Source organism: Castor canadensis, chromosome 1 (assembly GCF_047511655.1).
Source record: "Castor canadensis chromosome 1, mCasCan1.hap1v2, whole genome shotgun sequence".
NCBI lineage: Eukaryota > Metazoa > Chordata > Mammalia > Rodentia > Castoridae > Castor > Castor canadensis.
Window position 1 is genome coordinate 204,428,052 of NC_133386.1, and position 13,064 is coordinate 204,441,115.

Genomic DNA, 13,064 nt, shown 5'->3' on the forward strand with positions numbered 1-13,064 from the left:
CGGTGAGGAGTGTCCACTGAGTCCTTCAGGTGAGGTGCTCCTCAACCTCTTGTACCCAGCCATCCTGGTCGTCATGTCCCACAAGGGCTAGGACTCATAGGAGGTCCACAATTACTTGTGCTACATAGGAAATTCAAGGAGGTCATGACCACACACCTGCTACAACAGCAGATGCTCAGAGGGTTGGCCGCATGGACCTAGCTAAGCCTGGACATCCAGGAGCTAAGCCTTGCCATTCCCCTTTGCAGCCTGCAGACAAGGACCACCACCCCCAGCATAGCACCCCCAGCTTGATCCCAACTCCCCCCTGCACAAGCAGCAGTGGGCGGAAGACAGAGTAGCACCTCCTCCCTACACCCTTCATCTGAAGAAAATTCCTTCCTCCCCACTGGGCAACCCCATGGTGAGACCACAGCATCCACCAGTGACAAGAGCCAGGGTTGGAAGAGGGTCACCAGGAGGATTGCTACCTCTCTGTTAAGAATGTTTTCTGCCTGCCAGCCAAAAAGACACGCTCAGGTTCCAGGAACACAGAAGCTCCAACGAGAGATGCAGGCAACAGGGACAGACCCTAAATCAAAGTAGGCGGGTGTCCAGTTGGGCAAATCTACAGAAGTCGAACTAGAAGCAGATAGGGTGGTGGTTACAAAGGCTGAAAGTGGGAGAGTTGGGAGGAAGGGGAGGAGGAGGTCTGAGTCAAAGGGTCAGATGGAGGGCATCACTGAGCAGGTGACCGTGAATAACATCCTGTGTAGTTCAAAGTCACTTGAGCATCCTTTTAAATTGTCTCCCTGCATTTTAAGCAGATAACAAGAGAACCCAGGGCTCCTTAGATCCTGACGTCATGGCGTGCAGGATCCAGGAGGTGCGACTGAAACACCTGCAGGAGGGGCCTGGCAGGAAGTTGATGCTGCTGTGAGCACCCACCCAGAGGACTCGCCCAGATGACTAGGGGGGAGGTGTGCAAAGCACCACAGACAAGACGGCATCCAGCACCATTTAGTGTCCTATGCTCTGGGCGCCCAGATTGTTTGGAGACGAGAGGCCCCTCCGCCCCCCCACCTGGGGAAACATCAGACACTGTTTTCCTGGACACATCTTCCCTGTACTGATGAATTTCTGTTTCTCAAAGGTTTTATAATAAACTGATTTTCCTGAAGGATGATCACAGGTCTTCTGCTATCCTCTGTCCCCCACATGGCTGCTCTTGTACTGACAGTGCCCACTGCCTGTGGCTTCCCTGGACATCAGGTCCACATTCCTGGCACCCTAACTTCTCAGGTCTCCATGGGAGACCGGCTTCACACATTGCCCTCTCGGGGACTGCTTGCAGAGACTCCACCTCCGCCCGCACTGCTGCCTCCCAGGCTGTCCTGTGAAGTCTCGGTGGAAGCCTCTGTGACCTCGCACCTCCTGAACTCTGCAGGCCTGCAGACCAGCATCATGTGTCTGTTGTCAATGTCGCCACCGACACGAACTGTGGGGCTGGGTCCGCTTGAGCCTCAGCTTCTGCAGCCTCTGAGTGCCCAGACGCTGACCACGGGTAATGAGTCCCAGGAGCTAATTCCGTAGGTGGCCTGGGCAAGCAGGGACCCTCAGGGCTGTCTTCTCAACGCCTCTGTAAGCAGTTCACACCTTTACACCCTTGAGGCTGCGCTCAGTGGGGTCTGGCTGATTCCTAAGATGTCCTCAAGGCATCTTCCCAATGTCTTGGTGCATTAAACTTGACTTCCTCTTAAAAGCACGAATCTCTTTAGCAACTACTCCATCACTACAACTTTACACCTGTCTCTTTCCTGGCCAAAAGACACATTTTCTTTGACTTTTGCTCCTAATTCTCATGTATTTGTGGCTAAGAGCAGCCATCAGTATCCACACCACAGCCAGAATGCTGCACTGCCTTGACTCTTCCTCCATCAGATGAACTAGTTCTCCTCCTACAAACTCAGCCTCACGCACAGTCTCAGGGAATGGACAAAATGTGGGCATGTTCTTTGCCAGGTTGTAAAACAAATGGTCAGTAGTGCAGTTCCCAATGGAGTCCTGGTCCCCATCTAAACCCTCTAGCAGAACTTTACTGCCAGCATTCCCATCAGCCTTCTGCCCTCCTGAGTCCACACCAGAATTGTCTTTCGCTCCACTCGGAGAGTTCTAGGGCTTCTTCTCTAGCCACATCTCCAAACCTTTCCCAACTCCTTCCCCAAGCAGTTCCAAAGGCTCTGACCCACATCATCAGGCAGAGTCACAGCACTGCCCCATTTCTATGTACCAACTGTCTGTGGCCCTTAGCTTTCCAGTGAATCAACTGACGAGGGAAGGTCATGCCGGCTCACAGTTTTAGAGGATTAAGCCCATGATCAGCGGGCTGCATTGACGACAGGCTGTGCTGAGCTGAACAGTACGGCAGGGAGCCCATGGTAGGGCAAAGCCCTCACCTCATGGCAGCCCAGAAGCTATGAGAAAGCTTGCTCTTATAATCCAGCTCCTCCCCAATATCCACTAGGCTAGGAATCCATAAAATGCCTGAGGTCAGAGCATTTGTGATCCAGCCAACTTTGGCCACAGCTGCACTGGGGACCAAACCTTCATCACATGAGTCTTTAAGGGACATAGAAGACACAAGCCAGCTGGGGGTGGTGGCACAGTCCTGTAATCACAGCTACTGGGAGGTGAAGGCAGGATGAGCTGAAGGCATAGGAAGACGCTGGCTGAAATAATCTGATCCGTAACATCTGGCGTGCAAAGTGCTTCCCCCACACCAGGCACCAATACCTCATGAAGGAAGCTGAGGAGAAAGGCTGAGTATGCTCAGGATGGAGGGCCATACAAGTCACAGGTGTCGTGACTCTAAGTAGCCAACACAACCATCCTGAGCACCTGCCACATTCCAGGCTCCAAAATCCATACCCTGATGTGGAAACAGGGGCACAGAGAGTTAGGTGCTTAGCCAAAGGTCACACAGCAGGCAGGATTCAGACCAGACCTGAGCTGAGGGTGGACAGGGGCACAAATGCCACTGCTCACATTGTGACCCCTCAGCTGCCCCAAGTCCTCTCTTCAGGAATGCAGAAAGTTCATGGTGAGAACCCAGGTGATCCGATCCCAATCCCACTGTCTGGCCACCCACTCAGCTGTGCTGGTTTTCCTGAGAGCCACATCAGAGGCAGCCAGGCAAAGGTTTGGAGGAAAACATTCCAGGTGACAGGACGGTCAGTGGCATATGTCAGCTCAATTGGTTGGAGGAATTCAAAGGCGTCCAATGTGGCTGCAGTGATGGGGCAGGAAGTGAGGGAAAGGAACAGGAAAGGGGACAGGTTGGGGAAACATGGGTCTGAGGGGCAGGGGCAAGCCTGCAGAGCCTGTGCCATGGGAAGGACGTGGGGTTTCCTGTGGCTGAGCTGGGGAGACTCAGAGATGCCCATCACTCCGGCCTTCGTGTAAAATCAGCCACCAGGTGACCAGTGGGGAGGCTTCTGGAGAATCCCAGTGGTGGTGGCCTGGCCAGGGATGGTGGAGTAGGAATCAGCCAGGTGTGTGTGGAGAGAGTTTCTGAATGTCCAGCTGATGGGTGTATTGGGCAATGCCTGTGGCAGGCAGGAAAGTCCACAGCAGCTGAACCTAAGGATATACCCTCCTCCCTGCATGGCAGGCTCTGTTCTGGTGACAGTGCTCACTCTCCTCACCTGCTCACTGCCCTGTGAGGCTCACCCATCGCCAGCCTCCCTTCCCTGACACACAGCCAGGAACAAGGAGGGGCTGTGACAGCTCAAGTATAGCTGGGGGGTCCAGGCGGGAACCCTAGGGTCTGCTGCAGACCCCAGGTCAACCAGAACCCATGCTGAGCTTTGAGGACAGTCCGGGACCATGTGTTGAGCCATGGGTGAAAAGTGACACATTTACTGAGAGGTGGAAGGGACTGGGAAGGTGGTCACAGCTGATCTTACTATTGGGGAACCGTGTTCCTTCTAAAGAGCCTCTGGTAAGTTCATCTTTCTCTGAAATCTCACCTATTTCAGCACATATGGCTCTCAGTAAAAACCACAATAAACTTCTCCCCATAACGTAACAGAACCCAAGACTGGACACACACTCAGGCATCAGCATCGTCCCAGTAACAAAGGGCACTTGGAGCAGTGGTCAGGAGCAGTGGTCAGGTAGGTTAGAGGTCAGCGCTCAAGTGGGGTTGGTAGAGGCTGGGCTGCAGGTGCCCAGCCAAACTGCCACCATTGCTACCAGAGACTCCCACAGCACTCAAGGTCAAACCCCAGGTGCAGCAGCAGGGCAGGGCTGAAGTGGACTAATCACCCCCTCGAGTGCTGCCAGCACTGCACAGAACCAGGATGAGGTGATTCTGAAAGAGGCCTGAGGGCTGGGGAAGAGGGGACAGTTGATGCCCCATCTCTAGCCTCCCCAGGGCTGTCCTGGTCCCAGAAGCCTCACCGTCATCTCACCAAAATGTAGAGGGTCCTGGACATTGTGCACTTGAACCATACCGAGCCCCAGTGAGTGCCACTGCCTGTGGCCGTCACACCCTTGATGGTGACCGTGGCAACCATGTTACTCAGTGAAAACCAACGAAGTTCCCAGTGTGCCCTGTGTGCTTAGAGGGGAAAATCACAGCGGGATCAGTCAGCCCCCTGCTCCGCCCCTGCGGTCAGCGAGAGGGTCGGTGACTAGTGCACCTGCTTCTACCTAAAATGGATTGACCTTTGGAATCCAGAAGAAAGAAAAGACTCTGGGGGAGCTGAGCAGGCAAAACAGATGAAGGGACACTGGTGAGCCTGGCTGGACACAGGGGCCGATGCTATTTTCCTAATAAGAAGTCCATGCCACTCCTGGAAGGCCAGGCCATGTTAACAGGACAAGACCCAGGCCCCTGGCTCTGGACAGCCTGGGGGGTGGGCAGCTTGGGCCTGATCCCAGAGGGGGATGGGCCTTCCCAGACACTAGGAGAGTGACACAACTGGGTGTGGTGCCCATGGTGCCCTTCCTGGAAAGAAGGATACTTAAGCCCCTCTGAAGTGGGCTGTGGGAGCTCAGGGTACAGGGGATGGAAAAGGGGAGGTCTACCTTGCCTGGTCCACCACAGAGGTGATGGTCGTCTTGCCCCTCTAGTGTCCTGACTGTTCTGGGAATATGAGAGGACATAAAAGATCTCAGTAGGAAGGGCAGCTTCAGCTGGGATGTTCTGGACGGTGGGCAGGATGGGTGAGAGGTGCTTCTCGGGAGACTGAGGAAGGTATGACATCAGGCATGAAGCTACAGGACCCAAAATAGCAGGCAGACCAGGCTGAGGGGCCCCCAGGCCCTCAGAGGCCTCCAGAAGCAGAAGACTGGGTGAAGCCCTGGACCAGCACTCTGACCACTCTGGCCTTGGACCCCTAGAAGCCACCTGTATGGCCTGATGGGCTGGCCCTCAAATTCTACCTCCCCAGCTGTGCTCCAGGCAGCTCAGAGCCTGCTGTCACCTTTCCTAGACCCTCAGGTCCCAACTAGGATCCAGCAAATGACAAAAAAAGGACATGAAGTCCCTGAGAGCTGACTTCAAACAAAATGGCAACTGTTCACCCTGTTGAGCAAGATGGAGCCAGTGATGACCTCTGCAAAGGAGCCAAAGGGGACCTCGTCTCCTCCTGAAACCTCAGCTCTATCAGGACCATCCAGGATGACATGACTGACAACCCTGGGAGGATCTCACAATGCTTGCGTGTGTCCCCATGCCACACACGACCCACCCCACGGAAACTATGGAGTCATCTTGGGTGTGTAGGGGGAGACAACCAGCTGGAAGGGGCAGGAAGCCAACGCTAGCGTGGGAATGACCATGACCTCTCCCGCGGTCAGGGAGCAAACGTGTCTTTCTAATGCACGCGGGGCTATGGACCAGGCATCAGCGTCTGAGAGTGAAGAGAGCCCCTAAGCACTTCTAGCAGCTCCCAATGGCTATTAATAAAATTTCCAAAACTTGCCTGCAGAAACTCAGTCACACACTTGTTCATTTCATGAATAATTGTCAGTCCATTCAACGTTGGACCCCTGAGGCTGGTTACAGTGACATTTTCCTATAAGCAAACGTAGGCAGTCATGGGGCTTCCAGGAGTGAGCCCCACTTTTTGTGTTTTTATAGCAAAGCGTATAGCTCAACCATGGGGCCAGGCCACTGTCCCTCAGCCATGGGGCCAGGACACTGTCCCTCAGGCCAGTAGTCATTTGATGTGCAAACTCTTCTCTCAAATATTTTGCTTTGACATGTTCATTGCCGCCATTGTCTCCTAGGCCGTGCTGGTTAGCCTTAAAACTTTCCCCTCTTCTTCACAGCTCAAACGTTCTCTGTCTCCACAGTCTCTGTCATACTCATCATGATAGGCTCTTCCAGTGGGTTTTACACTGTGGTAACAGAAGGCCTGACGCTGGGTAATTTATCATGAACCAGGATTCCTTTGGAGGCTGGGGAGTCCAAGAGAGTTAGGCCAGCATCTGGTGAGGGCCTTGAGCTGTGTCATCTCATCGTGGGAGGCAGAAGGGCAAGCGTGGGTGAGAGTAAGCAGGAGATGGAGCCTGAGGCCCCAGCCCCTCCATAATCAGCACAGATCCTCCACGAGGGTGGTCTTCGCCTCTCACCCCTCTCCACCCCACCTCCTAACTCCGTGCAGAGCAGATTGAGTTCCAGCACAGACCCAATCATAACACAGACCTACACTTCTATCTGTTTTCTCAAACATGCTATTTGATTCTCAAATTTGATGCCTCAGCCCGGCCAGGTCACATCTTAGGCTTCCCTGGTGGTGTGGGACAGAAGTGGGCCAGTGTTCTTATTTACAGAAAGAGTCACACACAAGGACACAGGAAGAAAGTCCACAGCACAGATGGCAAAGGGACTGACAGGTGGAGAGTGGCATTCCAGAGCTCTGCCTAAGGCCTCCAGCCCCTTCTGGACAGTTCTCCCTGCCATTGCCTGCATCCGAGCCCAGGCCTTGACTCCATGGAAGGCTTTGGGTGAGGAACAGACACCACTGCACTGTGAACTATGGAGTCAGGCTGGGCAGGCAGTGAAGTCCCCAAACAAACTCCACCCTGTGCCCAGAATCTCCATCTAGAGACGCAGCCCTAGCTCGCCCTGCATGGCTGAGAGGCTGAAGCTGCCAGGGACTCAGCCCTGGTTCCAGAGCAAGGTGGCTTGGATCCAGGCATTCAGGCAAAGCGAAGTCTGGTGGGAAGGGGTCCATTCCAGGAGCCAGACAGAGGGTACAGCTGCCACTGGGCAGAGGCCACTGTAGTAAGGGAGGGCGTCCTGGAGGCAGCTCCAGAGAAACAGGGCTGACACACCCTGACCCCACCCTCACCACACTCACATCCAGGACAGGCGGTTTTCCCAAGGACAGAGCTTAAGGACACTTGGCTCCCAGACTCCCAGGAGGAAGCTGTGCAGGGACCAACCCTGAACCTTCCAGAATTCAGGACAGGAAGACAGGTGTGGGCGTGAGGGAGGCCTCTTGCCTGTTTTCTGCCCAGAACACCTCTCCCTGCCTGGCTGCTACTGCCCTGGTCCTGGTTCCACCTGCAGAGAGGCAGTCATGGCACCGAGGCACCGTCTGACCCCAGAGGGTTGCATGCACTTGCAGAAGCACAAAAGAGGATGCTCTCTTTACTTGAGCTTATTTTAAGGACTTAGAATGAAAGGATCTCTCTCCCAGTGGACAATTGCTGTTGTCCAAATTTTTTAAAAATGTAATTTTAATTACATTTTTTAAATTAAAATGGAATTTTGAAAGCATCAGAAGAGAAGTGACTCACTACATATGTTGGATCCGTCATAAGATTAAGAGCTGATTCTCCTGAGAAAGAAACCATGGAGGCTGGGGTTGGGGAGTGGCTCAAGTGGTAGAAAACCTGCCTAGCAAGCACCAGGCCCTGAGTTCAAACTCCAGTCCCATCAAACCCAAAAAATATTATGGAGCCCAGAGGGCAAAAGGGGAATATATTTAAAATCCTAAGAGAAAAAATATAAAACCTGTCAACTAAGAATTCTATATCCAGCCGGGTTCCGGTGGCTCATACCTGTAATCCCAGGTACTCAGGAGGCAGAGATCAGGAGGGTTGCGGTTCAAAGCCAGCCTGGGCAAATAGTTCATCAGACCCAATCTCAAAAAACCCATCACAAAAAATGGCTGGTGGAGTGACTCAAGTGGTAGAGCACCTGCCTAGCAAGTGTGAGGCCTGAGTTCAAGTCCCAGTGCTGCCAAAAATAAATAAATAAATAAATAAAATGTCTGATTATTGTCAGATAAAATAGGCTCTAAGTCAAAACAGGGTTGTTAGGTTTTCTTTGATTTTTGCAGAACTGGGGTTTGAACTCAGGGTCTTGTGCTTGCTAGGCAGGTGCTCTATTGATTGAGCCGCTCCTCCACCCAAAACAGGTTTTGTTTTGTTTTGTTTTTTTGTTTTTGTGGTACTGGGGTTTGAATTCAGGGACTTCACCTTGAGCCACTCCACCAGCCCTTTATTGTGAAGGGTTTTTCAAGCTAGGATCTTGTGAACTATTTCCCTGGGTTGGCTTTGAACGGCAATCCTACTCATCACTGCCTCCTGAGTAGCTAGGATTATAGGTGTGAGCCACTGGTTCCTGGCCAAAACAGGTTTTAAGAGATAAAGAAAGACATATATTGATAAAATATGCAACCACCAAGAAGACATAACAATTACAAACATATATGCCCCTAGCAAAGAGCTCCAAAACACACAAAGCAAGAATTGTATTTCTACAAGCCGGGTGCCAATGGCTCACGCCTGTCATCCTAGCTACTCAGAAGGCAGCGATCAGGAGGATCGTGGTTCAAAGCCAGCCCGGGGAAATAGTTCATCAGACCTGATTTCAGAAAAAAAAAAAAAAAATCACAAAAAATGGCTGGTGGAGTGGCTCAAGTGGTAGAGCGCCTGCCTGCCTATCTAGCCAGCACGAGGCCTGAGTTCAAACTCCAGTGCTGCAAAAAAAAAAAAAAAGTGTGTCTCCAATAATAGTTGGGAATTTCAATACTTCACTTTCAAGAATGGGTACTACAACTAGACGGAAGAGCAATAAGGAAACGGAAGTCTTAAAAATACTATAAAGCAATTCAACCTGTCAGACATACAAAGAACACTCCATTCAGCAACAGTAGAGGGTGGGGATATGGCTCAGTGTAGAGTACTTGCCTACCATGTTCAAGGCCCTGGGTTCAATTCACAGCACCACACAAAAAAAATTAGCAAACAAAAAACCCAAACCAATGGTAAAATACACATTCTTTTCAAGAAGACACAGAACATTCTCTAAGACAGACCACAAAATAAGTCTTATCAAACTTATAAAACATAATATTAAAGAGTTTTAGAATAAAATAAAAATCAGCAAGAGACGGAAAACTCACAAATATGTGGAAATCAAACAACACACTTCAACAGCCAATGAGATGAAGAAGATTGCGAGGGAAATTAGACATTACCTTGAGTATCAAAACTTAAGGGGAAAAACCTTAAGAGGTATTTTAAAAAACAGTATTGGGGATACATTTTTCACTGTAAATGTGTATATTAAAAAAGCCAGGCCAGGAGCACTGTCTACACAGTGCAAGGCCCTGAGTCAAAGCCCAGTACCACAAGAAGAAGAATGAGAGGGAGAGGGAGAAGGAAAACAAGAATCTTAGGTCAGTTACTTAACGATATAGATCTTTTTTTTTTTTTTTTTTTTTTGGTGGGACTGGGTTTTTGGTGGGAACTCAAGGCTTTGCACTTGGAAAGAAGCAGGTGTTCTACCATTTGAGCCACACCTCCAGTCCATTTTGCTCTGGTTATTTTGGAGATGAGGTCTCAACAACTGTTTGCCTCAAACCTTGATTCTCCCAGTCTCAGCCTCCCAAGTTACTAGGATTATAGGCGTGAGCCACTGGCACCCTGCCGTATATCTTAAATAATTAGAAAAAGAAGAGCAAACAAAGTCCAAAGCTGGCAGAAGGAAGGAAGTAATAAAGATTAAACTGGGATATATGGCAGAGAAAAACAATCAAAAGACAGAGAATGAACAAACTTGAATTAAAAGTCAGTGTGTACTAGTCAGCAGTCTCCAGCAAAACGGAACCAAAGAGTGTTCTAGAAATAGATTCTGGTGATATTTCTACAACACTGTGAACTTACTGCTGTTAAATTGTGCACTTAAAATGGTTGAAGTGATCCATGTCATATGCATGCATTCACCACGAGAAAATAAAAAATGATTGTTGTGAGCTGCTGTATCAGTCAACTTCACGTTACTATAACAAAAGTGCCTGAAGCAATTAATTTATAAAGAGAAAAGGTTCGTTTAGACGATGGTTCCAGTCCAAGATTGGGCAGCCCCATCACTTTGGGCCTTTGGAGACAGTGGGACATCAGGGCAAGAAGGTAGAGTGAACCTCTCACATGGTGGATGAAGAAACAGAGACTGCAAGCCTGGGGTGACTGAAGGACCTCCTGTTAGGCCCATCTCACAAAGGCTCTATCACCTCCCAACAGTGTCACCCTGGCACCCGGCCCTTTGGGGGACATTATCCATAAGGGGCCAGCAGGGAACACAAGCCCTCATCTGCCACCTCAGATGAAACTGGCTGACACCTTGACCAGTATTCTGGGACACCCCGGAGGAAGAGACCCGCTAAACTGTGCCTGGATTTCTGGCCCACAGAAACAAAGATGGTGGACAGGGTTTTTTTTTTAATGCTTTCTCCCCTTGCTGAGGACTGTGTCTTGGAGCACCACTCATCCTGCCCCACACGGCTCTCCTTGTTCTTCTGAGCTGCACTCAGTTCTTCTCTGCATGGAATAAGGCCAGTTGGACCTTTTACAATTTTTTTGCCATTACAAATAGCCCTGCCTGTGACCTTGTGACATTTCCCCATGTGCTGCCTCGTGCACTTCTGCAGGGCAGACACCAAGTTGGGCGACTGAGTCTAGTTTCCATGTTACTGCCAGCTGTCCTCAAAGTGCCTGTGCTAAGCTGGGCTCCCAAGCTGGCCTGGGAGGGTCCATTTTTCCCTGTGTCCCCTTGATCGATTGTCACTGTCACCATCCAAATTCCCCACCGTGACTTCCCACTGCGGCAACTGCAACAACTCTAGGACAGAAATCTTCTACATTTTTTCCCCTGGAACTCAACCCAGGGCCCAGTAGCATCCAAGATGTGAGTGTCCTTTTTCTCTGCCCACTCTCCCCCTTTTCTTGGAGGTTGTATTGGAATTTGAACTCAGGGCCTTGCACTTGCCAGGCAGGAGCTCCACCATTAAGTTACACCCCAGCCTTTTTATGTTTCCAACCGGGTCTCACTTTATGCTTGGGATGACCTGGGCTTCAGTCCTCCTATAGTCCCACATAGCTGGAATGAAGGCATGCATCACCACACCTGGTTTTTATTCATTGACATGGAGTCTTAACTTTTTACCAAGGCTGGCCTTGAACCTCTAACCTCCTGATCTTTGCCTCCCAAGTAGCTAGGATTCAAGCGTGAGCCACTGTGTTCTTAACAGCTGGGCTGTGCCTACAGCTCACTAGGGGCAGCCTCACAGCCAACAGTGGACTGAGCAAGAGGGGACTTTGGGAGCTGGACATAGCACCCTAAATGCACCAGAAGTTAAAAAATCCAGAGACCCCTGGAGAAAGCAGACCCTGAGAGCCCTGTGAGGTGGGGTGCTCAGAGAACAGAGCAGAGATGTGCAGAGAGAGAGTGGGGAGCTCCGACCCCTCTGCCTTGGCAGCAAAGCCCTGCTCTCTAGCAGGGCAGAGGGGGCTCTGTTCATAACGAAGTTTCCTGAGACAAAGCCACTGGGTTTGTGGAATTGTTCTCTGGGCCTCTCAGAGATGCTGAACTGGGGTCCCCAGAGATAGGGGTTAGTCTCCCTCTTTCACGCATTTCCACTTACTGGGGCCCCAGGGCTCATGCATTTTTACACCCCTAGGGACACTTTTGTCACCAGGACATCTCTGTGCTGGCTTCCTCCATGCAGGTTCCTGTGCGAGGGGTCACTCCAGTCAGCTTGGGGGACACACCTCTGTGTGTGCCCTGCTCATTGAGGGCACACCACTTGTTCAATAAGAATGCTGGATGGCCTACGGGGCTGTGGCAGCCCCATTGAGCAACAGTGCTTCAAATCAGCTCCACATGTATACCCGCACACAGAGTGGTGGGAAAAGGGGGAGTTTGGGAGCCAAGTGCACTAGGCTGGAAGCCTGGCACAACCCTCATCTATGTGTGACTTAGGGCAAGTCCCTAAGCTACTTGACTTCAGCTTCTGCATCTGGAAGTGCAGAAGTGAAAAACAAACAAACAAACAAACAAACAAACTTCCCACCAAGTGGGGAGGGGGTGAAGCACTGGCATTTTCCACAGGGCCTTTTCCCACTCTTCAGACTCATGTCTGACAGGCTCTATGTCTAACTCAACACTGAAGGAGGCAAGAGTTTGAGGTCAGCCTGGACTACATAGTACACCTCGTCTCAAAAAACAAACAAAAAAAACCAAAAACCACAAAATAAAAAGGAAAAGAAAAAAAAAATTAGTTGGAGTCACTGGTGCTGTAGCTCAGTGGTAGAGGGCTTGCCTAGCATGCTTGAGGCCCTGAGTTCCATCCCCAGCGTGAATGGGGGTGGGGGAGGAAGAGAGAGCGAGAGAGAGAGAGAGAGAGAGAGAGAGAGAGAGAGAGAGAGAGAGAGAGAGAGAGAGAGAGAGAGAAGGGAGAGGGAGGAGAAAAGAATAAAAACAGTGAAAGTCTCATGTCCCCAAGTTCCCTGGCTTCCCTCCCAGGTGTGGCACACCCCCTGCCAGCCATATGTCCTGCCCTGGACCAGCCACCATCCCAGCTGCAGGAACACAAAGCCTGGAAGGAGAGGCTCCAGTTGGCATCTTGTCCTGGTACCACCAAGGCCACTCCTTGTGGCAACCAGAGGCAGTCACTTACTTCTAAGACTGAGTGACAACTCCACCCTTCCTCCCCCTCCCTTCCTATCTGGTTTTCCTTTAACCTTTCATCATGGAAATTTCCAAACACACAGACAAAAGT